The sequence below is a fragment of the Gymnoscopelus braueri genome (genome assembly GCF_963280865.1).
Source record: "Gymnoscopelus braueri genome assembly, chromosome: 10".
In the NCBI taxonomy this organism is placed as follows: domain Eukaryota; kingdom Metazoa; phylum Chordata; class Actinopteri; order Myctophiformes; family Myctophidae; genus Gymnoscopelus; species Gymnoscopelus braueri.
The window spans coordinates 51,733,831-51,760,711 of record NC_137611.1 but is presented as its reverse complement, the minus strand read 5'-3'; positions in this window follow the sequence as shown (position 1 = coordinate 51,760,711).

Sequence of the window (26,881 nt, the reverse complement as noted above, 5' to 3'; positions counted from 1 at the left end):
AGACTAAAACTAAGGACATTTTTATATGATTTTAGTTGACTGTATTTGTATACACACAATACAGTGTCAGTTTATATTTTTTTTGTCATTTTACACATTATTTTGTGTATTTCAGTTAACCAAAATGTTTGTTCAGTTCTGGTTTTCGTTGTTTCAGTTATCACTTAAACCCCCAGCATCAGTATTGTGGGGAAAGCTTTCGTTGAAAATAGCCGATCGACAAGCTCACAATGCGACGCTTGTCGATCGGCTATTTTCAACGAAAGCTTTCTCCACAATAGCAGAAAACAGAAAAGACACTAGTATTGAGCACTGAGGGACCCCGGTTACCCATATGTTACCCATATGGGGTTTTAACTATGATAACCCTGACAGGTACCTGGGGAGACAGACATCATGCTACTGTGGCTGGGCCTGGCCTCAATGGCTTTTGCCTCTCTGACTTCACTGGCCAATGGACATCCTCTGTGAGTATTAGGAGAGCTTTGTATTCATGCATGTGTCTTTGTATAGGATAAATTACAGGGATACATGGTCAAGTGGAAACCTAAACACAGCTAGTTTTTCCCAAAATGTAAAAAAAAACAAGAAATTGTATGCTTTTGAAAGTTGTCGGAAATAATGTAAAGTAAATATGATTTATACATGCACCTAAATTTACCCTTCAGCTTCTTGTTTATGCCAAAAATGACTCTATTCCCACGGGTTCTGTAGCAATTTGCAACAATTGTAAAAATGTTAGGCTTTAAATGTCGTTCAAATAAATGATTATATGTATTTGACCCCCCATATAAAATAAATGTAACTATAAAATAACCTCCATATTATGTCATATCTTTATGTTTCTTTTTTTCATAAATACATACATACTTTTAATTGTATTTGTTGTATGACAGTGTTGCGCAAAAGTACCGAAAATAGCCAATCTACAAGCTCACAATGTGTTGCGACGTGGTGTGAGCTTGTACATCAGCTATTTCAGTTATTTTGTAGCCATTTTTGACATTTTGGAACATGTTTGATAGTCAGGGAATATTATCAGAATAATGTCAAATCTTGGAATAAATTCCTTACCAAGAAATGTCTTCACCAATGTGTTTGTAAAGGTGTCTAGTAACACATCTCATAAAGACTGAAATGCAGTTTCCCTAGGGGAATTTTTGACAGCTGCTGAAAGTTGGGGTACCCACCATAACCTTATGCGGGGGGAAAAAATCTAATTTTAATTCTGTTTTAAGTAGCATGTGAGGGGTCAAACTAGGGTGTTTTTATGATTCTGAATCCATTGCAAGCACCAAAACCACTCCTTGGGCTAAAAACGCCCCAATCTCAATAGGCTTTTTACACAAAATAATTACCTGGAAAAGGTTGGCTATGGCCGTTTTTAGCCCAAGGAGTGGTTTTGGTGCAAAACAAATGCTTGCAATGGATTCAGAATCATAAAAACACCCTAGTTTGACCCCTCACATGCTACTAAAACAGAATTAAATTTAGATTTTTTTCCCCCGCATAAGGTTATGGTGGGTACCCCAACTTTCAGCAGCTGTCAAAAATTCCCCTAGGGAAACTGCATTTCAGTCTTTATGACATGTGTTACTAGACACTTTTACAAACACATTGGTGAAGAAATGTCTTGGTAAGGAATGTATTCTGTGGGTTTTTATTAATATGTAACCAATGAAAAGTGTTAACAAGAGTTTTGTGACTAAATAATAACTACATAGGTTTTTTTTCCTTCTCTTTTTTTCTTTTCTCTCTTTTTACCATTTCCAGTCAGTGACGTGTTGAACATACAAGGTTTCGACAATATAGTACGGTACATATTGTTGTAGGGCAGCGGTCCCCTTACGGGTCTATTTGGTTCCATGTGTACACTGTCAGGTCGGTGGCCTAATGCAGTCGTTCTCAACCCCAGATGACAAGTGACAATTTAAGATCTTTGAAGACCTTTTAATATATATATTTAAAAAAAAGGTCATGAACAAACTATACTATAGAAAACTGGTCAAACATTGACCAAATTGTCAAATAATATTAGCCTGGTAACCCGCGACCGGGAGGGTTTACCGGGCTAAAATCTGCTATTTTCACAATCTTTATCTGTGGAACTGAGTTAAAAATGTAATGCCTCAACTCCTACAATTCCAAGTGCTTGTCAGGGTGGGGGGGGGATATGATTATTTTGGGGGGGGTCTCCAGTTCAAATATGATTACTCAGTTCAAATATGATTATTTTTTTGGGGGGGGGGTCCCCAGTTCAAATGTGATTATTTTCACATTTTATATTACACCATGTATCCCTGATTATTATATTAAGATCCTTTTATTGTTTTTTAAATCATTACATGGAGGTGCTCCGGCCTACTTGTCTGCAATGATTTCCTGGTATGTTTTGCCTAATAAAAATGTCAATCAATCAATCAATTCCCAGCAGAACCCTTAGGTCCTCAGGCACCGGTCTCCTAAATGTTCCAGAGGCTAGCTCAAAAAGGCATGGGGAAGCGGCTTTTTTTTTAAATAAATCTTAAGACACCTTTTTAGTATTGCTTTTACCTAGGTGCCCTAGTCGTAACTATTGTAAATGTTTTCTTTTCTATTTTGTTGTTATCCTCACGGGTTTTTAAATCTTTATTTTTAAACCTATTCTGTGGGGGGGTGGATGGATCGAGGGGGGGACGGGGGGGACGGGGGGGTCGCAGCCTGAAAAGGTTGAGAACCAGTGGCCTAACACATTCCAAACTGGGGGTCCTTGATAATGAAAGATTTGAGAACCACAGTTGTATGGCATGTAAAGATGACAGATGCTGAAAAGTAATTGCATTTTGTTTTCTTTCTTTCTTTCTTTCTTTCTTCCTTGACCCTTCTCAGACACGTGTTGGCTGCTCCTAACAAGCTGCGCGTGGGAACAGTGGAGAACATCTTTGTGGAGGTGCAGGATTATTCTGGTACAGATACTATTCCGGTCACCATCAGCGTGCTCAGCCATCCAACCAAAAGCCAAAGGCTGGCAGCCACAACCGTGTTCCTAACAAGCCAAAACAATTACCAGAAACTGTCACCAATCACGGTATGGATTGATTGATTGATTGGTTGATTGATTGATTGATTGATTGATTGATTGATTGATTGATTGATTGATTGATTGATTGATTAATTGATTGAATGAATACTTTATTAACAGTTTGCAAAAAAAGCACAGAAAGTACAGTTCAATACAAAGGATGCTAAAAGGATTAACCCAAGAAAGCACTATGGCTTGTTTCCGTTGAGGTCCTGTGTATTCAATTAATTGAAAACACCACGTTTCAAGTGGTAGGAGTGGTAAAAGGTGTAGGACTGGTAAAACGGTAGCTCAGCTGTTTTGTTGCAGTGCTACCATGTCTGCTTGCTTATTATAAGCCACTTTGGGCTTCTTTTTATGTAAAGTTGCTTGTAATTATTAGTTGCGGGTTGCGTTTTTTTTTTTTTTATAGTTGCTTATTTGGGCTTCCTTCCTAATGTTGTTTAAATCAGTGTTTCTCAAACATTTTCATGGCAAAGACCTCAAATGAATATGTATTTTTCCACAGACCCCCCCATCTAAAAACATTTTGTGCCAGGGACCCCACCCCCCAATACAAGATTTGTGTTGTTAAAATGTTTCCAAAAATATTTTTGGAAAATAGCAGATCTACAAGCTCACAACGCGTTGCATCGCGATACGTTGTGAGCTTTTAGGTCTGCTAGTTTGAAATAGCCGCAGCCTAGTCACTTATTTTTGGCTTGTTTTCATACACCTGGTTACTTGTTTCTCTCACAAGATCGGGCAACACTGTTTGTTGCCACACACCACACACCGCACCGCCCCAATTTGAATCCATTCATTCTCTCTGTACCATAGGACCTATATAGGGCATACCAGTGGCGGCCATTTTGTGGTTCCATTCTAATTCACTCTATTCATTTTCCCCATAGAGATTTTCAAAAATATTTATATCAATTATTTTATTTTATTAAGCCTGGAATCAAGCTATCCAGGCTCCTGGTGAATCATGACCATAAAACATTTGATTCTGTGAAGAAAAAAAATTATGTTTAATTATATGATGATACTGTATTTAATAAATACCCTTTGTTTTGCGGTTCTCACATTTTTTTTCTTCATATAATCAAATGTTTTATGGTTCACCAGGAGCCTGGATTCACATCAGTTACTTGCTAGTTGTTTGAAAGCATGCAATACTAAATGTATGGCTGTCTTTGTGAGCATCCACGCAAAATGACTTTCTGTAGAGCAGCGGTTCCCAAACCTTTTAGCTCGAGACCCAAAGGAGAAATTTCCTGTCTCCCCAAACTAGTGAAAATAGCCGATCTACAAGCTCACAACGGGTCACAATGCGAAGCGTTTTCACTACACAGGGCCGGACTGGGACCAAAATTCAGCCCTGGCATTTTGGTTCCGACCGGCCCACCACCCCCCGGGCCGTTTTGTCAACGGGGGGTGGTGGGGGGGGGGGGGGCGGGTTTCACTGTTTCAGCCCAGCCCTGCACATGAACTCTGCAGCCGCACTGAGGCCCCTGCTGGAAAGCATCTCAGCCCAAACATTAACATAACTAATAATTGGGCCACGCGACCCTGAAATGACCGTAATAATCCTAAAACGGGAGCGAAAATATATATATTTTTTTGTGGCCCAGCGGCCCACTGGCCAGCGGCCCACCGGGCATTTGCCCGGTACGCCAAATGGCCAGTCCACCACTTCTTAAAACTATTTTTGTTCTAATTATAGAATTTCACTTTTTTTGTATTTATCTGTGAAATTCTTTTGAAAAATATTAGCATTTAGCTTTTTAATTTATGAAAAATAAATATTGTGAATTTCCTTGGAGACATTTTTGGAAATCTTTTGAAATAATAAAAATTAAAAACAAAATGTAGGAAATTAAACATAAAGGAATATTTTACTCATAACCCGTATAAAAATGGGTCCCGACCCAATGTCTGGGAAATGCTGACAAAGAGGTAGTAAAATGCCTAATACTAACCCAGTGGTTCTCAAAGTGGGGTCCGAGGAACCTCGGGGGTCCTTGAGGCAAACACAAATCCTGGCACAAAACATTTTCAGATGGGTTTCCGCAGCCAAATACATTTACGGGTCCTTGGATATGAAAATGTTTGAGAACCGACAGGTCTAAAAGAAAGCAAATGTGTTCTCCCTTTCAGATCACAGCCGAGACTTTCAACATGGATCCCAAAGTCAAGCAGTATGTGACAGTGCAAGCCCACACTTTAAGACTTGGTTATCTGAACTTACCTGTATATTACACATGGAGAAAATTCGATATGACCTAATGGACAATTCAAACAAGTTTTATGATATATGGCAGCCACTTCTAGATCACCTTGCTCAAATATCACACTGAACCTATTCGATGACTGTATGCCCTTCCACTTTCTACATTATTATTATTTATCTAGCAGTGTAGTATTACAATGACCCATCATTGTTTTGAAATTGTGCCCTGTCTCTTTATTTTATTTATATTTTTTGTCTTCGTTTATGCTTTTTTTTTTTTCTCTTTCTTTTTTCTTTTACGTCTTGTCTTTTTTGAAAAAAAATCTAATAAAAATATTATAAACGACAGTGCAAGCCCAGTTCCCTGGCCACGTGCTGGAGAAGGTGGTGCTGGAGAAGGTGGTCATGGTTTCTTTCCAATCCGGTTACATATTCATCCAAACAGATAAGACCATCTACACCCCCAACAGTAAAGGTAGGAAGGAACCAGTGTTAATTTCATCGACTAAAACTACCGTATGAATAAACATTGCGTCAAATACCTTTTCTTTACTGTCAAAAACTAAATGAAAAACTATGAATACAACAATGACTAATAATGTTGAAAATGTAAAAAACAAACAAATAAAAACTAGATTAAAATGTACGCAGGGAAGAAAAGATCCAGTAGAAGTAAGACAAGTCATTCTGAATTTCATTCAATCGTAAGCACACAAGTTAAAATTATTTTATCATGTAAGCTGGTGGGTTTACGCTAAACTTGAAATCCAATGCAAGCTAAAGAAACCACTTACTGATTAGAGAAGTGATAATATAACATCAATATAAAAAGTATATACAAATAAGTCATGGTATTTTTTCAATAAAACCTTGTTTTCATAGTGATGATACCAATAATAGGAAATTGAATTGTTAGTTCCATTGATCCAAGCCTGAACACAAGGTTGTCCAAACGCCCAGGCTGTGGTTTATTCTATTTTGGTGGGGCGCAGCCTGTGAATGATCCAAGCACCACCGAAGAAGTACATTTTTCTCGGTTTTCTGTTTTTTTCCTGCTGTTTTCAAAAAACAAGCCACATTCAAACGACCATAGCTCTGGAATGGAGGATCGCGGCCGGCCAATTTTTCTCGATCCTACCGGACCCCCGTGTGTGTAATGAGCCGATCTCCGTGAGGACGGAGGTCACAGAGAATATTCCATGATTTTTCAAAGGTACAGTAAAATCTGCATTTTCGCTGGCAAGCGGACGGTACGGAGGAATAAATGAATTAATTCAGTGGCAGTACATTTGTTAAAATAAACATGCTCTGAAAATGCACGCAGACCACCCGTCTGACCACTTAACACGGCAGCCGAATGGCTGGCAGATGAGCAGATGGGTGGGCCCCGAACACTTTCGAGATTTCCAAGTGGGCCATCATGATCCAGAAAAAGGTTGAGAACTGGTGATACTAAGCATGTTTGGTATCATGCACAGAGAGAGGACTTAATACATGACATGTAGTGTGCAATAGAACATACTAATAGTGTTGCTGTGTCTCTGTGTGTGTGTGTGTGTGTGTGTGTGTGTGTGTGTGTGTGTGTGTGTGTGTGTGTGTGTGTGTGTGTGTGTGTGTGTGTGTGTGTGTGTGTGTGTGTGTGTCTGTGTGTGTGTGTGTGTGTGTGTGTGTGTGTGTGTGTGTGTGTGTGTGTGTGTCTGTGTGTGTGTCAGTGAATTACAGGATGTTTGCTGTGACCCCGGGCATGGATCCCGCAGAGAGCGCAGCTAAGGAACAAAAGGTGTCCGTTGCTGTTGAAATTATAGTGAGTGGCATGATATCAGACAGACAGACAGACAGACAGACAGACGGAGTAAAGGCCTGGGCTTTTGGATACAGCTGAATATTGTCTCTGTCAGGTGGAAATATTTTATTTCCAAAGATGTTACCTTTCAGGAAATGGGAAAAGCCGTGTTCCAATGCATCTGATACAGTAGTTGTATCGAGGTATTGATTTTGAATTCCAACGATACAACTGCATCGATATGTAAACAGCATATTGTTTGTAATGTATGTATTTAAGTTATAAAAGGGGGTTGTGGGTCGCCTATTGGGGAACTATGCTTTAAGGCACCCACTTTAACCATTTAAACCCTATAATGTATACTTTGTTGACCGCCAGGACTTACTTGGCCACCTCCTTTTTTCCCCCGACACCAAATCTCATCAAATGATGTTTTCATCTGTCTATCCTGTGCTGGAAAAAGCTCAATAAACATAACGTAAATAAAATAAATAGCTACCAGTTCACAAGCATGAAGATTGGCTATTTTCACAAAATATTTTGCCTATTATGACATGCTCAGAATAGGGATGCTACCATTTAGGTTACTGTAGTATTTCTCAACGGGGGCTCTACTTTTTTTTTTTTTTTTCAATGTTTTTATTTTCCCAATTTCTTTTTAGGGGGTGGTCTAAACAATTGGCGGCCCAGGGGCCCGTGCGGGGGTTAATCTGTCCCTGCTGAAGACTAACTTATACTCTGTAGCACAACGGTGTCGCTTGCCAAAAATAACACATTTACAGGCCATCGCATCAAGACGGCCACACGTTGTTGGCTTCTTTTTGGTACAGTAAGCGACACTATCACTATTATATCTCAAGGCTTTGTTTAGCCACTTTGGTCTGAACTACCACTCTACTGCTAGTTGCATTGGATGGTCGTTACATAACGCCATAGTAACCATGTGGGACAAATAGTGGGACAAATACAACATTTTACGAAGTCCTGCTGTGTACCAAGGTCGAAGGTCCATGTGTTAAACGTTGTGGTATAAATTTTTTTTTTTTTTTTTTTTTTTTTTTCACAAGTTAGTTTCTTAGAAGTTTTTTGTTGATTGCTGTTCACCGTTGTTTCTTCTCAGAACCCTGACGGTATAACGTTTTCAGCTGGCACAGTTTACCTGAAAAAGGGGATCAATGCTGGGAGTTATGACATTCTTGATATCACCAGGTGGGTTTTATTTGTGTATTTCTCCATCAAGCCATGCTGTCTTTGGAAAAAATAAATGCATTAAATTAAACCATTAAGACTGGGAAAGCATCTGTATCATTTTAGATTTGAGGTAAAATAGCAAATGTACAAGCTCGTAGCTTGTACATCTAAGAGCTTGTAGATCTGCTATTTTTCTTGACAATTTGTGCAAATCTTTGAATATATATTAAAGATTTTTTTTTTTACCCTGGAACCCAGTTTGAGATGGGGGTCCGCGGCCAAATACATATAATTTTGAGGGTCATTGACATGAAATAGTTTGCGCACCACTTATAATAGCGACATAGGTTTTTCAGAAAACTGTTTGGATTGAGAAGACATTTGTAGAATCGCCTTCTGCAGGTCTTATTGGGTTAAGAATCAAGAAGAAGAAAACTCACAGTTAACCACTTTCGCTTTAATATGTTTCAGAAATAGTAAAACTAAATTGATGATCTTCAAGCTCACAACTTGTGTGACACTGCACTGTAGTATGACAAAGTAGGATGCTAATTTATGAAAAACCATAACAAGTTGAAATATGGAGATATAAGGTTTCTGCCCAGCGATATACAAAATCATTAAAATTATAATGATTGAGATTTGTCATTGGCTGCTCATTTTGTTAAGTTTGAGCAGTCAACTAGCTTACATTGTTGACATCGTACAATGGTGTCACACAAAAATGGCAGGGAAAAAAATATTTAGTTTTACATTTTTCTAAATGGGTGTGTGTGTGTGTGTGTGTGTGTGTGTGTGTGTGTGTGTGTGTGTGTGTGTGTGTGTGTGTGTGTGTGTGTGTGTGTGTGTGTGTGTGTGTGTGTGTGTGTGTGTGTGTGTGTGTGTAGTCTTGGGCTCTGGAAGGTAGTGGCCAAGTTTTTAGACAATCCACAGGAGAGCTTCACTGCTGAATTTGAAGTCAGTAAATACGGTGAGCAAAAAAAATAAGCTATGAGCTTTATATGTATTTAAAATGTAGACCATGAACCTATTCTTATAATGGAAGTGATGAATGAGTTTCACCCCCCTGTCTGTCTACAGTGTTGCCTACATTTGAGGTGAAACTAAATCCAAGGGCCAACTTTTTCTACGTGGACAGTGAAACATTGGAAGTGGACATTGAAGCTAAGTACGTTGTTCTCTATGGTTTCAAGACGATTGGGACATTTTTACTGTTCAAACTAATATTACACTGTTCATGGTACAGGGTGGGCATTAACAACAAAATGCTGTCATTCAAAACTTCGGACGCTCTTAGTTGCACCCCCTGAAATGTTGTGACTATCCGAAGAAAGTTCGGACAGCATTACTTCCAGCATGCTGGACTGAACACACATTATTATTGTCTCCGCCAGGCCGAAAGGCATGGCGAGAGAGTATGTTTTGCACCCTGTCCGTCCGTCCGTCCGTCCGTCCGTCCGTCTGTGAACAGCTAATCTCCGGCACAGTTGGCCCGATCACTGCGAAACCGTGCACACACACTCTCTGGATGCCAATTCAGAACCTCTGCCCCATTTTTTCACATGGGCCTGTTATAGCGCCACCAGGAGGACGATTCGTGCAAAACCTATTTACTCCTACAGATTTTATCCAAACGTCATGCAAATCGGTACACAGTATCTCTATAGTCATGTAATCAACACGGATCTGTCCGATTTTCCATATTCCATCCTCATTGACTAAGGTTGGCTTCCAAAGTTTGCAAGATTGGTCCGTTTTGAACAAAATGTCTCAAATCATGAACTCAGCTTGCACTTTCCGTGAAATTTCACACGCGCATTCCCACTCGGCCGAGGAAGAAATGCCACCCTTTTCACATTGGCCTGTTATAGCGCCACCAGCAGGTCTAATTTAGCGAAACACATTTTTGGAACAAAATGCCTCAAATCATGAATGCAGTGTCCGATTGCCGTGAAAGGCCTAAAAAGAAATGGCACCCTTTTCACAGCGCCACCAGGAGGCTACAATAACGTACCTGACCTGGCGGAGACCTGTGCTCCGAGGAGCACTTTTTCTAGTTCAGTCAGACAACTCTTAGATTGGATTAGAATATATATTTATTAGCAATATATATTTGCAAGCTTAAGCATGGTATAGAAACAAGAGGAAGCATGGTTTGGCGTCAGGCCTCTGAATCCATTCATTCCCTGTAAGGATAACATTTTAATGAATGTTACATGCCAATTAGCATTTACAGGGAATGAATTAAACCCCCAAGGGGATCTAGAAACAGAGCCTACAGGTGGATGCCGGGGAGGCGGGTGGGATGACTTCATGGGCGGCAGCGGTAAGCAGCGAACGGCGGCAGCAGGTAAGCAGCGAACGGCGATAGCAGGAACTCAGCAGACAGCAGCAGTAGTAGCGACACACGTCAGCTCAGCAAGACAGGGCAGCTAGAGTGAGCAGGTAACAGCACAGTACCTATAACCACCCGATCAGGAGGAAAGTGCATGTGACTAGTCACCTGATCGGTTGGCCCAATCCCTTGAGTTGCCTGGCCTGAACTAGCTCCGTAAACTGCGCCTCATTTCAGTCAGACAACTCTTAGATTGGATTAGAATATATATTTATTAGCAATATATATTTGCAAGCTTAAGCATGGTATAGAAACAAGAGGAAGCATGGTTTGGCGTCAGGCCTCTGAATCCATTCATTCCCTGTAAGGATAACATTTTAATGAATGTTACATGCCAATTAGCATTTACAGGGAATGAATTAAACCCCCAACACAGCAGAGACCCCCAAAACGGCATGGGAGCACAGGGCCTGACGCCGGACCAACCATCTGTGAGAATGGTGGAGCTCCATGAACCTGTTTCTTACTAACATGATAATGTTCCTCAACTTTTAAACTTTAAGTTTAGCTAAACAATGCAGCATGCACCATGTGTTCAGTGAGCCTGATGAACCCAGGTACCCGCTGATCCCTGAATTCAGGAGTCCTAGACGGTATCCTAATATGGCGTCCACGCTGTGCCGCACCAACTCGGATTCGAAGAGGACATTCTATATTTATTTCTTTTTCAAAGAAATCTGCTATATATATACACATATATATATATAATGAGTCATCCTATGATGAATGATAACTATTGTTTATCATCCATAATAAATAAAGTGTACTGACTATGTGTGTAAAGACGTGCTATCTTTACTTAACATCTGAATCAGTACCCAACTATACCTTAGCAGCAATTACTAATAGACTGAGCTTGATATGATTAGCCTGACTACATAGCCATAGAAAAACTTTTTAGCGCTATAGGAATAAACCAACATTTTTTAGCACCATGACATCACCAACTAAACTAAATCCCCAGCAATCCACCCGAGTTGTAATTAAAGCGTCAATAATGCGCAAGCAGCATTTATTGAATTAGCAATAGAACAGCGTGAGCACTCGTACTCAGAGCTTTTAGCCTGCAGAATGTCATCCTTATTAACCAGAATCTACGTAAGCTCCTGAGGACCATCGCCCCAGAGATTTAAGAAAAGCAATCTTTAAATTAAGCAATCAGTATTGCGGCAAGCGCTTTTATTTTATTAATAGCAGACTTTACACAGCGTGCGCACTCATAAGCTTTTGGGCATGCAGGATTTCATTTTTGTTAAATCGAATGTATCTAGTATAGGCTCCTGAGGACCATCGCCCCAAGGATTTAAGTGAAGCTGAAGGCACAAGCAGCGCTGCAGTTGTCGCCGCTCCAATGCGAAGGGAGTGCGCTGTGTAGACGCTTGGAGAAAGCCCGCAGCTTGAGCAGATCTCTCTCAGCTTAGCAGTAAACCAGGCTCTGGTCATCGGCTTGCCGCCATCAGTGAGGAACAGAGGATCATTTGGGGCAGACACCGGCCTGGTTGCCAGGTAGCTCAACATAGAAGTGAAAGGACAAAAATCAGAATTATTCCTTGCGATGATCACAGGAGTTCCTTTACACCACTTATCAGTTTTTGAATGTTTCAAATACACAGTGAAATACGCATGCTCTATGGTTAGGTCTGAAAAACAGAGATCATGCAGAGGATTGAATGCCAGTGATCTAGTAGTAAATTCTCCACATCTCATAAACCCATAGAAAGCCATTAACAAGACTGCCTCCACCATTTTATCCACATAGGGCGTGTACACCCGTGATCTTAATTTGGACACCAGCTGTTGCACCAAAGTGATTGTAAGAGGTAAGCGTTTGTCATTGCCTTGGAGTCGCTCTTTTTTGAGACCGTTGAGAAGCAGACGGATTGAAGGATTTCCTAGAATACTATCTACTGATGGGTCTTGGCAACGAAGATGGAACTGAATGCCGGCTATTAAAGCTTTGATGGACTGAGGCTGCAACTTGCGGGACTCAAAAGAGTGGACTATGAATGCGCATACCATAGGGATATTCACAGGTAATGGCGGGCAAGCAAAACGGGCACAGAAAGAACAAAAGAACCACCATGCAGAATCATAAGATTTTAATGTGCTTTTTGCTAAACCATTTCTCATGTATTTGGCAGCGGAATTCAGCAAAGACAGGAGAGGACTTTCGGTGCCTAATCTAGGATCGCCTGGTGGAACCCCGGGCAAGCCAGGCCGCTTGGCTTTGCGTCTGGACACAATTTTTGGAATTCCTGAAATTTGAATCGAGACAGAGCATCAGCTATTTTGTTCTCGTACCCTGGAATGAAAACGGCGTGCATAATGAAATTTCCCTTAATGCACGTCCAGGTAAGACGCCTCATAAACTGATTAATTACGGGAATTGAAGAGCGCCCCTTGTTAATTATATGCACAGCGGCCTCGTTGTCACGCAAAACTGTGATCTTTTTCCGGGACCACTGGCTACCCCACAGTAATGAGGCTACGACAATTGGGTACAATTCGAATAACGCTATTGATTTACTACCCTCTGGCATATCAGCCATTTCTTTTGGCCAGCTTTCCGCGAACCATTCTCCATTGAAAAACCCCCCGAAACCCACGGAAGGCGCGGCATCTGTGAAAAAATTAATTGACGCGGATGTTTCTGCTAACTCATTATAAAAGAAGGAAATGCCGTTCCACTGATCCAGAAACAGTGACCAGAATCTTAAATCTGACTGGCTTCCTTCGTCTAACATGATAGACCCCTGCAAATCTTTTGTCGTTTTGGACAAATCTAAAAGTCGGGAAATGAACGAGCGCCCTTGTGGAATAATTCGCATGGCATAGTTTAAATGGCCAAGCAGAGAAAGCATTTCCCTTTTTAGCACCGAGGCTGCCGAAGTGAAAGATTTGATAATCTCCCTGATGCGACACAATTTCTCTTCGGGAAGAGAGGCTTGCATGAGGACACTGTCCAGCATGATGCCCAAAAATTCTATCCGAGTGCAAGGCCCTACTGTTTTCTCCTCAGACAGAGGAACTCCGAATTGTTTGAAAACATCTCGTACTATTGAGATGCAACGCGCCGGAGGTGACCCGGCGAAATCCGCCACTAGAAAATCATCCAACAAATGCAATACGAAAGGCAATTTGTAGGTGTTGGACAAAATCCAGCATAAAGCTTCTGATAGCGTGTCAAAAATCCGAGGGCTGCTCCGACAGCCAAACGTTAGTTTAACGGCAAAATACAATTTGGACCGCCATCTAACCCCGAAAATATGCCATTGTGAAGGATGTAATGGCATGACTTTAAAAGCGTCCGTAATGTCCGCCTTCCCAAGCCAAGCGCCCTGACCTGCAATTTTTAGCATTTGAATGGCATTATCTACTGTGGCATAAAATAAGGAAAACGGGGCCAGAGGAATTAAGCTGTTAATGCTCGGGACTGGCCCTTTATGAGGGGCTGACAGGTCCACGATTAAACGCTTTTTCCCTGAATATTTTCTCGTGGCAATTCCAATGGGGCTAACCCTAAATGGGTTGAATGGCGATTTGGAAAATGGACCTATCATGTACCCCTTTTTAATTTCCTTCTCCAGTAGCTCGTCTACCACTAGCGGATCCTTAATGGCGGATTGTAAATTTGGACACACATGTGTGATTTTTGGAAGCCAACATAGACCAGCTAAGAATCCCTGCACTAGTCCGGTGATGAGATAGTTGACCCAGCACTGGTTCGGATGATCTTTTAGAGCCGTAGAAAGAGCAGGGACGATCACAGGCGTGGATGGATGCAAATCATTTATTTGGCTGATTTTGCAGCCGGACGGACCCTCCGTGGGCACGCAGACCGTGGGTGGCTGTCTGCGCACCAGCTGCAAATATGCATATATTTACAATTATGATATGTGCAAACATTTTCATTGAAATTAATGCATATGGGTGTTTTAGTGCCCGGAGCATAAGGCACCTGTCTTTTGCTGGGGCCAAACGCTGCAGCTTGAGGGCCGAATGCCGCCGGTTGCTGGCGAGGAGGCCGACTCTCACCCAGCGCCAGGAACGCAGATTTTGGGCATAGATTGGAACGGTGGCTGAACGATGAGCATATGGTGCAGGAGATGGCTTGATGGCCCGTGAAGTGCCTGCTGATCAGGCCTAAATCTACCACTGCCCAATCGATCCTCTGATTAAATCTTTGAATATACATAGCTGCCTTGGAGGAGAAACTTTTGTGATATTCGAAAAACAGCATCCCTCCATAGGATAGAGCCAAATCTGCGATAATGGACAGGTAAGTATCTAACTCTACTCTCCTATCAGGATACACCTCACAGATTGTGTCTCTGTACACGCCGAAAGCTACGAAAAATTCGGCTAAAGTAAGAGATTTTGATAATCTGGGATCGCTCTCCTTTAACAGAACAGAGAAATCACCACAATCCACCATCCTTTTCTCAGACGAATCTGCTGCGTTAATCAGAATTTTGATGAGGTTAACGTCCTGCCCTGTTAAAGCAAGTAATGTATAACTTATTAATCTCATAATTAACCCATGCCCTGTTAAAGCAAGTAATGTATACTTATTAATCTCATAATTATCCCAACATGATATAATACAGATATCGGTGCAGCCTGCGTACCTTCGAGTATCTGGGTCCTGAGAACGTCAGGAATAGCCCCTGCTGGGGAAAGAAATGCTGCTCCTACCGCTGGCGCCTGGACTGCAGTTCCCAGGTTCCTCCTGGGTTTGACTGCCGGATCGACTGCTGCTGACGTCATCGTGGCGAAGGGAGTTGCTGCGGAAGTACCTGCGCTGCCATCGACCTGGGTGCTGGCTCTATTTTCCAGCATGATCAGCCTCTGGGTCATGCTGGATAATGATGATTTAATATCGGTAAGCGCGTATAGCACTTCTGCATTCTGCGCAGGGGCCGAAGAAGCGGTGGTCGGAGCTGGAGAGGCCTGAGGAGGGGCAGTCGGAGGAGCAGAGGAGGCTGAAGGCGTAGCGTGAGCAGCGTCAGCAATTTTCCGCTGTTTTGGCGGAGCTTTGGCACCTTTTCCCCCGCTTGGACCGCGCTTCTTCGCCGGGGCTTTCCCCTTCTTGCCTCTGCCGGTTTCAGTTTCTAGATCTTCCGCCAGACTTTGATCTTTCTCTAGCAGAAACTGAAACAGCTCCTCATGGCTAAACCCGTGTGGAACGGGTATATTATTTACGTACAATGCCTCCAGGATCCGCACCACTGGCCAGTCACCCAGCTGTTTTTGGACTACCAGCCGGGAACTACGGCGCCGCTGATCAGACGCAGAGTCGATCTCTTTGGCCGGGGGACCCGGGATGCCCCCAGGGGGAAGGGTCGCGATCCCGGTGTCCGGAATTTCCTCCGCACCCCGTTCGCTCCCCGTGTCCGTGGAGGAGGAGGACATGGCGAGGAGTACGAACGACCAGGAGATGATGAGTATATAAACTTTCATGGGCGGCAGCGGTAAGCAGCGAACGGCGGCAGCAGGTAAGCAGCGAACGGCGATAGCAGGAACTCAGCAGACAGCAGCAGTAGTAGCGACACACGTCAGCTCAGCAAGACAGGGCAGCTAGAGTGAGCAGGTAACAGCACAGTACCTATAACCACCCGATCAGGAGGAAAGTGCATGTGACTAGTCACCTGATCGGTTGGCCCAATCCCTTGAGTTGCCTGGCCTGAACTAGCTCCGTAAACTGCGCCTCATTTCTCACCTGTTATATCTACCACCGTAAACGCAGAAACGACAATAACGTCAATAACGACAGTGCTAAGCTTACAGATCATAATGTGCTCAGATCCATAGTCTGCCATGTGTGTAGCTTATATACAGACTAGGGATGCACCGATGAGACATTTTGGCCGATATCGATATCCAATATAATTAATTGCTGTTATGGCCGATAACCGATATTACTAATGACGATATGATTTATAAAAAAAACAAGTTTTGTCCATTCTGAAAAACACATGTAAACACTGAATTTGAAAAAGCAATGCCTGTTTATTCCAAAATATTTTTAAAATCCCATTCCCTTTTACTTGTTTTTTTTTTGTTCTCAATGTTTCACATTTGTTTTCCAGCCCTCCTCACTATCAAGGAATAATCTGTCCGTAACAGAAGGAAAGGCATGGCAAGGCAATACAGTATAGAACACATTAATCCGTCCCTAACAGAAAAAACATTAACAATACAGTTTCGGAAAATACATTAACAATGCAGTAGTGTCTATAGACGCCGTAACAGACAATGTCACACTGATAAGAACCAGTATGCACGTGTGGGTCGGCAGCAAAAGAACCACACCGCTCATAAGATGCAATGTAAAAGTGGTCACAGCCTCACATGTAAAAATGCGTCCCATCAAACTTTCAGATGCTGTTTTTCTCCCACTGTGGAGGAAGAATGCTTAGGAATTTTACTGTGATCTCTCGCTCATGAAATATATAATCCTTGGTTTCTGTTGTGTGTAAACAATAATAACAATGAAGTATATGTCTCGCAAGGGCGCACCCCACTAGCCAACACACAAGAGGAGGTTGAATTAACTGAAACCAGCGCATCCCAAAACAACAGGTTTGGGGATCCGTTGGGAATTGATTACATGAAACAGTCACCTGTGCGTCCAGTCTCAATGTTGGTAAACAAATAATTGGTCTATGGAACAGGGCAGGTGGAGGCTCCATGCTTATCAAAGTAATTGGCACAAACTCACAAAGATAAAGAGCAATGTTGATCATACAGCCAAATTAGACTTAGAGCCACCCACTTTTTCAAGATGACTAAAAGACGTGTGGGGAACATAGTTCTGCAATGATCAGCACTCACCACACACACACACACACACACACACACACACACACACACACACACACACACACACACACACACACACACACACACACACACACACGTGTCGACTCTTGGGCAATCAAAGTTAAACCTGGCGGCGCCTAGCCTGGGATCAATACCATTTTCGGGTTTCTGATCCGGTCGGGCGGCCAGAACCGGCACAATCCGGAACCGGAATCCCTGTGTATCACCCCAAAATAATTCCACACAATCAGACCCATAAATAAAAACACAACTAACTAACAGTGTTAGTTTTAGGCTACTTCTACCACGTATAGCAAAAATAAAAGTTAAAGTGCGAAAATTAGTATCAAATACTCTCAATCAAAATATACTGAAGTTTAACAAACCTTCAAATGACAGTGTTCATTGGCAACCAGACACTATGAGTGTCTATTAGATATACTGTGGATATTTTATAACACCGACTGGACATTGTAATATGTGCTCTCATTTCCCAGCTGAAGGTCTGAACTTAAAAGTAATAAATAAATAAAATAAAAATGGAAACAATGTTTCCACCTGACACTCCAGGGTTAGGTCTACTTCATTAGCATAATTGACAAAGACAAGCTTTTCTGCGTTGTCGCATAGGATCCTATTCCTTTTTTCATCAATGATATAGTATGTGATGCAGCGGAGAAGAGACGTTCACTGTCAACACTTGTGCATGGAGCTTGGGCCAGTTGAGGGAAGCGGTCCTTGTTCTTTTTCCAATACTCCAGTGGGCTCTGATTTCTGGGCAAGGGGGCCTCACTCAGGTAGTCGTGCACCTATAGAAATATAAGACAAAAAGTACGTGTGTAACTTCACTATGCCCTGCCAAGCCAAAGTGCAGTAACTACGAAAAAAGAAAATCACTGAAAAATGGGTTTAAAAGTGATTCAACTGGTCAGCCAAATGAGATATCGGCATATAAGTGATATTACACTAATTGTACATCTGTTCTTCAGGTAATTGTTTATCCCCCAAAATCACGAAGGCTAATTTGACCTTTGGGATACACAAATAAATCAGTGTGTCCAAAAACCTGGTTACTGCACTTTGGCTTGGCATGGCAGTATAAATGTCTGGCAAATTAAGATTAGACAGAAATTATTAGCCAGGACATAATATTATCCTCCTATCCCTTAATAATAATAATAATAATAATAATAATAATAATAATTGTAATAATAATAATAATAATAATAATAATAATAAGGGTAATAATAATAATAATAATAATGATAATAATAATAATACATTTTATTAATAACGCACTTTACATTCTCACAAATCTCAGAGTGCTACAGATTGAAAGCATGGCATAAAAGCAGCATAGGCAACAAAACAATTACCCAAGACCCAACTAGGCCAAACTAAAGGACCAAAATTAGAAATTAAAACTCAGTACAAGCTTTAACTATGCTCTCAACTCAACAACTCAACTTTGTCATCACATCACTTGCACCTGTAAAACTTGTGATGTGGTAATACAGTTGAGTTGATCTGAGCAGATTGATTGATTGATTGAATATTTTATTAGGCAAAAAATGTAAACATCACATTACATTTATAATACTTTGTCTAAAAGGTCCGTCCAAAAGGGCTAAAGGTCAACCTCAAGGGGGCAGCGTTGCATTAGGTCATACTCCAGAGTCAGCTTTTTCCATTTATGTATTCATTCATTTAGAGAAAAAACAAAATTTAAAACAATTAAGAGATAGAGGTTGATTTTTTTGTATACATCAGTGGTTAGAAGCTGAACACATCCTTAATATACAGTAAGTTATTATGTTAACATTAACAATTTATTACATAAATACATTTAATATACTTTAATATACGTATTTGAATAAAATATAGGGTCTGCTATTACCTGCACACCAGTTGGGCCTGCCTGATGATCTTCCACAGCCGTCTCCTCCAGAATTTCATTGTACATGTCCATCAGCGACAGTCCGGCGACGTCGGAGTCATTTGCTGCACGCGTCTTCTTTCCTTGCGGTTCTTCGGGGTCAGGTGTCTCAGTGTTGGTCATCTTCTCCACTTCCTTCTGTAGCGCTGTTATTGCCTCTTGTTTGTTACTCACATTAAAATAACGGTCTTTGTAGCGGGGGTCTAGGATCGTTGGCAAGTAGTACAATGGCTCGGTGAAAACGTTATCAAATCTGTCAGTCATCGCTTGTAGTAGAGTGCTCTTTGAGGTGCCGACCCCGCTGTCTGTTTCAACTGTCTTGCTCAGGAAACGTTTTAGTGCGAGAACTGATGGAATCACGTCAGCCGCAGTAGCTGAATGAGAACTTATCTCTCTGGTTAACTCTTCAAATGGCACGAGAAGCGTGGTCATTTTTTCTATGAGGCCCCACTGGTATGCGCTGAGCTTCTGAGACGCAGGAAGCTCATGGCCTGTCCCATAGACACCAAGTGCTCTCTTCTGCTCCAAAAGTGTTTTCATCATATAACATGTGCTATTCCACCTCATTGCGACATCCTGTTGGAGCACCTTGGGGCTTGTTCCCAGCTCCGTCTGTATGTCTTTCAGACGAGAGGTGGCCAGTGGAGAGTGCCTAAAATGTTCTACTATGTTTCTTCCAATAACGATACAATCAGAGATGCTTTGCTAGCTTAACACACACCATCATGTATGGCTAGCTGCAGTGTATGAGCCATGCAGCCCAGGCTTTTAGCACCAGTCTCTCATTCCCATCTCCATATGGCGGGCGATGTCACGCAGCACAACATGCACCCTATCTTTCGGTATGTTCCACAGAGCAAACATGCTGTTAAATGAGCCAGCTATGTTGTTCCCTGTGTGCGAACAATTACATTTGTGTGAATGCAACACAGCTCTGTTTACCTCAAAGTTGTCGTCAATCCATTGAGCAGTAAGGCTTAACATGCTCGTCTGGCTCACGTCAGAGCTCCAGATGTCTGTCGTAAAGTTCGCGTCATTCGCATTGCTGTCCAACAACTTCTGGATATGTGTGGCTACAATGTCATGTAAAGTTTCGGTAAGGTACTTGTGACTTGGAAGGGTGTAACGGTGGTCAATGTATTGAATCAAACGGCGAAATCCACGATCCTCCACGATAGAAAATGGCTGGTTGTCCAGAGCGATCATCTCCATTATCTTATTTGTGATTGACTTCGCCTTTGCGCTGTCTTTGACATGTCGCTTTGTTTTTTCGAGTGATTGTTGTATGGGGCTACCCTCTGTGGCTGTTGTTGTTTTTGGCTGCGTGGTTTTATTTTTGGTTTTAGCACCTTCCTTTTCCTGTAACTCTTTGAAAGGGCCCTCATGGCGGTGCTGCAAATGAGTCCTCAGGTTGGTGGTGTTGAATGATTTTACACGGCATCCTCCTCGCATAACTTCATCATCGCAAGTATTGCATATTGCAATTCTTGTGTCTTCGGCTTTAACCTTGAAATATGCCCAGACGGCCGACATCTCCCTCTTTCTTATCCTCTCTTTTACTTGGTTTGTTTACTGTTGTCTCTGTTTGAATCCCGCGTGCGCTGTGTGTGTGCTTAACAAGGTGTGCCCCTCCCACCACACACCCTCCTTACACACACACACACACACTCACACACACCATGTGATACCCGACACCTACCCCCCGCCCCCCGCCCCACCCCCACACACTCTCACACACACATACTTCTGCACTGCAGCAGCGAGACACAGAAGCAATCATCGGTTGTTCACATTTTAATATCGGAGCGATACCGACTAATTAAAAAAACAACTATCATCGGTCGATGTGCTTGCCGATACATCGCACATCCCTAATACAGATAATTGTGATCATGATCTTGTATTGCATTTTGACTGTGTGTGTGTGTGTGTGTGTGTGTGTGTGTTCGTGCATGGTCATAGTTACACACTTTAGCAGTTTGCGCAGGTAGCTTTTTGAGCACTGCACTGGTGACAGCCACGGAGCCTACATACAGGCGTGAAAACTGTCATTTTACATCACTAGACACTTTCCCGTGACTTTTTGACCATTGGTCGAAAGGATCGTGATTTTTTCCCCCATTTGTCCGAAGGACAGTCAATGAGATAACAGAAAGCTTTTCCAATGATCCGCAATTGCTTCCCATGCTCTGGACTGGCGGAAGAGCCCCGGTCACAGAATTTGATAGGTCACCGCATTCTGCGCAACACTCGGACACTTGGACGGGCGGAAGAGCTCCGGTCCCAGAATTCGATTGGTCACCCACATTCGGTGCAACCAAGGGCTCAGGAATTGGCGCTGGAATTGGAGCCCATTTCTGGGTTCTCTTAAGTCATGCAGTTCCTATTAATGACCCAGCAGAAGGTCACTATTTCACCTTCTGTAGGGCAGTGAAGGCTGCAGGAAAAAGTAATCTCAATACATTTCTCAATGATTTTATTACAATAGTTAACATTTTCATAAACACTTTGTTTTCAATCGCTAGTTTAAAGTCGTTTTTAAAGTCATTATGATATGCGTTTAGTAAATTATAGTCCCATTAATTTGAAAATGAATGATAAAAAAGAGTAGGTTTCTAGGGCTTCTACTGGTTCTACCGAGTTAAGACTGTGGTTGCAGCCAATAGCAGTCGTTTCCGGTTTCATTTTTGGACCAGAAGTTCAAAGGTGGCGGATTTCAATTCTCCGTAAAAGTGCCTTCAAAGCGGTCTGTATGGGGCTGGCTTTGTCCATATATTTTACAGTCTATGGGCGCTACACTCGGAAACTTGGTGTTTCGTTTTTTATATTCCTTGGTGAGAGAGACAAGGCAGAGAAGCCAGAGAGCATGTTTTTTGCATCCTCAATTGTTTTTAGTGGTCTGATTGATTGATTGATTGATTGAATATTTTATTAGGCAAAAAATGTAAAACAGCACAGTTACATTTAAAAAACTTTGTCTAACAGGTCCGTTCATAAAAGTCCTTGCGGACTTGTTTCCAACTCCCTATTCATTGTGTGGTTTGTACCTGTACTTTGTAGGTATCTGTTTGGTGAACCGGTGAGTGGAAACGCCTACGTGGTGTTTGGAGTCATTCAAGGAGATCGAAAGAGGGGCTTCCCCGGCTCTCTAAAGAGAATACTGGTTAGTATACAGTCAAATTGTCTTTGTATATTGTCGTTCAGTTTAATACATGGGTCTTCAACAGGGGGGGTCCTCAGAGTTACTACAGGGGGGGCCGCCCACTAGAGCAGTGTATATCAACCTTTTGGGTGCCAGGGCACACCTGGCATAGCCAAAATATCCCAGGGCACACCTAGATATACGGTGTGTGTATATATATATATATGTATATATATATGTATATATATATATATATATATATATATATTATAATTTATATATATATATATATATATATATATATATATATATATATATATATATATATATATATATATAATATAATTTATATATATATATATATATATATATATATATATATCAAAATATTTACTCTCATGTACACAAGATGTAATAAAGAAACCTTGAACATTACAAAATGTCTTTGGCCTACAAATATATAAACTTGGGTCAGTGCAATGAATGGAGAAGATGAAAAAAAAAGGAAAGAGACAGTGCCTCAGTTTCACTGATTTATTTTTGGAAACATACAACTTGTTTTGCTTTGATGTCATAATAAAGAAACCTTGAAATAAAAAAACAGCACACACATGTTCAATTTGGCCTACAAATATATAAACTTGTCAGTGCAATGAACAGAGGAGTTGGATTCACCTTCCCAGAAAAATACTTTAAAAACTCAAAAAGATTTGAAAAAATATATATAGGAAAAATTGGCCACAGAATAGTCTTAGTGTGAAACTGTTTTAGAAAAAAAACTAACTTTTTAAGCCAGTACAAATGTCTTTGTTTGAAACTTGAGTCCTTTTTAGAAAAATACTTTAAAACTCAATAAAAAAGATTTGTAAAAAGAAAAGAAAAAATTAGGTCACAATACAACTGTCTTAGTGTGAAACTTGAGCTTGTTTTGCTGAACAGAGAGTTTGTATCCTGGCTGGGACTGATGACAAGCACACACGAAGCTCCTCGTCAACTGCTCTCAGTCTCTCTCTGTGTTTACTTTTTACGTAAGTCAGGGTGGAAAAGCTGAGCTCACACAGGTAGGTTGTTGAAAATGGGAGCAACACTGCCATTGCACTGTCTGAGATGGCTGGAAATTCTTTTCCAACAGTCAACCAAAAACTGTCCAAGCTTAGATCTCTGAATTTCATTTTCAAGCCATGGTTCTCCCTTATTTCCACTAGCTGCTCTTGCTCCTCAAATGGACTGTTCTCGTTTGTTTCGTTGAATGGGTCACGGACCCAGTTGAAGTTTGCCATGGACGTTGAGGGGAAATAAAAGGCAAATTTCTCCTCGAGACTTCTCAAATGCTCAGCAATGACCCCACGCAAAGCACGAGTGATTGTGTGTCCAGTGTTGATGAGGGGAAACATCGCAAACGTGCTCTTATCCACCTGCTGACGCCAGAGTTTCAGTCTCCCCCGAAATCCCGTCAGTTTATCTGTGCTTGTGAGGATATTCTCATCTTTTCCTTGCATTCGCCTGTTCAGTTCGTTCAGATGGGTAAAAATGTCCACCATGTATGCTAGTCTTGCACACCAGTACTCATCTGCGAACAGGTCTGCATAGTCGGATTGCTCAGCAGCCAGAAAGCTTTGTAATTCCTCCCTCAGTTCATAGACACGGGACAAAACTTTCCCTCTGGAAAGCCACCGTACTTCGGTGTGCAGCAGCAGCGTTTTGTGTTCCGCCCCCATTTCCTCGCACAGGGTGGCGAACAGCCGGCTTTTCAAAGGTCGTGCTTTAATAAAGTTAACGATGCTTACCGCATCATTCAACACAGCTGAGAGGTCTTTTGGTAAAGACTTTGCAACCAGCGCCTCACGGTGTAAAAAGCAATGCGTAACCAGGACGCCAGGATTCTTCTCTTTTACTCTGCTTACAAATCCCTTGTATCGCCCGGTCATAGATGCAGCCCCATCAGTGCACACAATGACACAGCTTTCCCAGCTTAAGTTCCATTGCTCCAAATACTCCGATGTCACCCGGAAAACCTCCTCTCCTGTTGTTTTCCCAGGCAGTTGTTTGCAAAACAGATAATTCTCTCTGATGGCGTCTCCGTCAATGAATCTCACGTTTGCCAACAGCTGTGCGTGTCCACTTATATCTGTTGATTCGTCAAGCTGCAGTGCAAACTTTCCACTAGTCACAATCTTTTCTATGACAGCACTCTCAATGTCTGCAGACATGTCTTCAATGCGTCGGCCAATTGTCATGCTTGAGAGCGGCACCTTATCGAATTCCGCTGCAACATCTGGTCCCGACATTACGTTAGCCAGGATTTTGGCTCCTGCCAACATGTATGTTGCCGCTGCATGTGGCAATTTTAACTTCGCCACAAGCTCTGCAATTTGGTAGCTAGCTTCCAGAGCTCTGTCATTAACCTTGGTGCTGGTGGTACTGCGTAACAATGCAGTTGTCTGTTTTGCGTTCTGTTTCGCCTTAGTAGCTTTCAAACTCACAAAATAGTCTTTGTCCTTTGTGGCGATTTCTCCATGGTGGGTCTCAAGGTGACGTTTCATCTTACTGGGAACCATACCACTGTTTGCAAGCTTGTCTCCGCACACGATGCACAGTGGAATAGCATTAGATGGGTCCCCCATAAAAGTGAAGCCAAACTTCATGTAGTCATCACGGTACCGTCTGTTGGCTCTAGTCGTCTTGCTTGTCGCCGTTGTTGTTCCCGGCGGCACGGCGAGGACGCTGGCGGCGGTGCTGTTGTGTGTGCTGCTGTTGCTGCCCTGTGCGGCCAGCTCGTCGGCAGGTCGAGGTGGCCCGGACACACCGGCAGCTCTGCTTGCAGGAGGATTTGGCGGCGGCAATGTCTTGTTGATGACGGCGAAATTTAGCGTCTTCTGGCCCTGGGTGCATCTCTTCTTTGCTAGTGGGGCTCTCATCATGTAGTAATAATACTGAGTGCCAAAGCATGTACCCCTGTGCCCCTTTATACAGTACCAGGTAGGACAACATATTTGCATTCCTATGGGTGATGGTCGCTACACTGAATGGACTCGGCTCGGGCGTGGCTGAGTGTGAGACGGATGATGGCCGTAACGCTTGACGGACGATCGCCGCTCGCTATTGTTCTCGAGGGGCTGAGTTCACACTTACTTCAAACGGCGCGGAACACCTCAGCAGTACTCGCGGACCAAAATGGGTCCGTGTACCAGGGTTGATATTCACTGCACTAGAGGCTTAGAAAAATGTGTTGATCTACTCTCTGAGTCTAAGTCCCTTTACTACCTTTACGAGGCCAACGCCCCTCTCCCAATTTGAGGGCGGGGAGCAATATGGACGGGGTCCCGGGCCCCGCCCACCACAGGAACTTAAACACTTAGGAACACCTACTTCCTGGGCCCGCAGGCAGTGGGCATTGCCACCATCAAATAGCCTGCCCCGGGAGGGGCCCCTCCCCCCGCCCCCATAATAACTAACCCTTTGTGGTTGGTGTTTTCAGTTGGTAAGGGGAAAGGCCACGGCCACCTTGAACATCACAGAAAGTTCACAGAACTTCAACCTCATTAAGCTGGTGGAGGATAAGACCTCCATCTACTGCACTGTCACTGTGCTGACTGGGAGTGGTAAGAGTGCATGCCTAATTGCCTATTATGTCAGCAGCATAAGGTGGAAACCTTATGCTGCTGTCCAAAACAGTTACTGCTGTCCAAAACAGTTACTTTTCAGGAAATGGAAGAAAAGTTCCAGTGGATCCCATGTAATTGTTAGTTAAACTCAAGGTCTTGTTAACACTTTCCATTGGTTAAATATGTATAAAACCCACATACACGGTTAATCACTTTAACTTTCACTAAAATAATTGGAAATAGCAAAAATTGCTGATCCACAGTAGGCTACAAGCTCACAACGCGTTGCAATGAGATGCGTTGAGCAAAGTAGATCACCTATTTTCACTATTATTAGGGTCCAAGCACTGCAGAGTAGTGCGAAGCCCTATTGAAACTGCAATGATTATTATTCTTCCCGATAATGAATCACGTTTTTTAGTGGCAATACGTACTCAAAACGTTACGCAACTTTGCACACACATCACAAGTGGTGAAAAATGACGTATTTTAATCGTCTCAAAAAGGGGCGTGGCCTAATGGCTCAATAGCGCCCCCTATAAAATTTGGTGCTTGAAGCCCCACAATACGGTTTCACCTACATGTATGGAAATCGGTACACACCTGTATCATGTCCCGACTTACAAAAAAGTATCTTGGAGCCATGACCTAAACCAAACAGGAAGTCGGCCATTTTGAATTGATAGTGGCGTTTTTGTGCATTTCACGCCATTTTCACAGGTTGTACTTTA